Source organism: Herpailurus yagouaroundi, unplaced genomic scaffold, assembly GCF_014898765.1.
Source record: "Herpailurus yagouaroundi ecotype Mexico unplaced genomic scaffold, PumYag 165, whole genome shotgun sequence".
Classification (NCBI taxonomy): Eukaryota; Metazoa; Chordata; class Mammalia; order Carnivora; family Felidae; genus Herpailurus; species Herpailurus yagouaroundi.
In genome coordinates, this window is record NW_024412406.1 from 22,771,518 (window position 1) to 22,772,945 (window position 1,428).

At 65.2% G+C, this 1,428-nt stretch overlaps 1 long non-coding RNA gene across 1 annotated transcript; it reads right to left on the reverse strand.

The window, feature by feature from the left end:
• Positions 1-763: 763 nt before the first annotated feature.
• LOC121038222 (uncharacterized) lies at positions 764-1,301 on the reverse strand. Its single transcript, XR_005794239.1, has 2 exons — positions 1,157-1,301; positions 764-824 (listed from the first exon to the last, which is right to left on the reverse strand). It is a non-coding gene; the product is annotated as an uncharacterized LOC121038222 (long non-coding RNA).
• Between the last annotated feature and the right edge of the window lie 127 nt (positions 1,302-1,428).

A 1,428-nucleotide genomic window follows, 5' to 3' on the forward strand; every position in this document is an offset into this window, starting at 1 on the left:
TCGGATTGACCTTCCCACACAGTGTCTATCTGGTGGTGGCCGTGTCGCGATGGGGGAGGGGCCAAGCCCGGGGCCGAAAGACCAGTGAGCGGAAAACGGCGGTTCTCCAGGTGGAAGACGCTGGGGGCCTGCACGGAGGAAGTGAGGGCACGGCAGGAGCGACCGCAGACGACCAGAAGCACGGAAGTAAACGGGCCCTGGGACTTGATGACTGCGGGGTGGGGCGGGGGGGGGCTGATGGCCACGTAAAGCGGTTGCTAAGATGGGAGACGCGGGAAGTGTGCAGGAAAGGTGCGGAGCTCGGTTTAGGACACAGATTGTTAAGATTTCTGTGGCACCCTAGTCAAAGATGCCCGGACCTCGGGCCAGGGCGGGGGCTGCGAGGGGACCAGACGGCATCCGGAGGGCGCACAGAGGGGAAGGCGCCCCAGGACAGCTCCCCAGGGGTCCCCACCCCACAACCGGACGACTGCTTACAGGCCACTTTTCGTCCAATGTACGCTGCGAGACGGGGAGGGGAGCTCACTGCTCTCGTCTTCCAGGTGAGAAAAAGGAGACTTTGGGCTGGGGCTGGTTCAGGGTCACCTTCCGGTGGGTCTCGACCTCGCGTCTCCCGGCCAATCCCGCCCCTACTCTCCCCTAACAGGATGGACCCTAAAAAGTAGCTCACATCCGATTGCCGAAACATAGTCTTTCTCAAAGTTTCCCTAGAGTGGATCCCATACGTGGAATTTTCATCTCGAATGCCTTTTGTTCTTTTTCTCCCAATCCTCATACAATGTGAAATGGTCAACTCTTCCCCTCCTAACAAATATCACCAGACACTACAAATATGTAAAGAACTACTAGTAAATAAATCGGAAAGAGGCAAACGTTGGAACCTATCTCCGCCCGCAAGCACACAACTTCTCGAAGTTCGCTGAGCTGCATAAATAAACCTTGACAGATTCCGGCTTTACGCCTATTAACTGGGCACGTCCATCCCGCGTCCTCCCGGCTCGAGGACGTGCCGAGTCGCGCCCCCCCCCCCCGCCCCCCCCCCGGGGCGCCCCCCCCGCCCCCGCCCCCGCCCCCGCCCCCGCCCCCCTCCGGCCGCACCACCTGCTCCCGGCGCCTCCCCCGCTCCTCCCGCTGGCCCGCCCGCGCCGGTTCTCACGCGCGAGCCGCGGCCCTCCCCGCCGCTCCCGTCCCTTTCACTTCCTCGGTGCTCCGGCTTCGGAGCCGGACCGCAGCGCGCCCGGCTTCCCAGCCCCGCCCGCACTCCCGCTTTTCCCCGCCCGCCCCGCGGCGCCGCGCCCCCCACGAAGCTCTCCCTCCCGCGCCGGCCCCCCGCGAGGCCTTCAGGGGCGGTCCCTGGCCGGCCGGCGCTGATTGGCCGTCTCCCCGGCGCCCCGCCCCCGTGCACGCGCAGGAGGTGGGGCGGGCCCA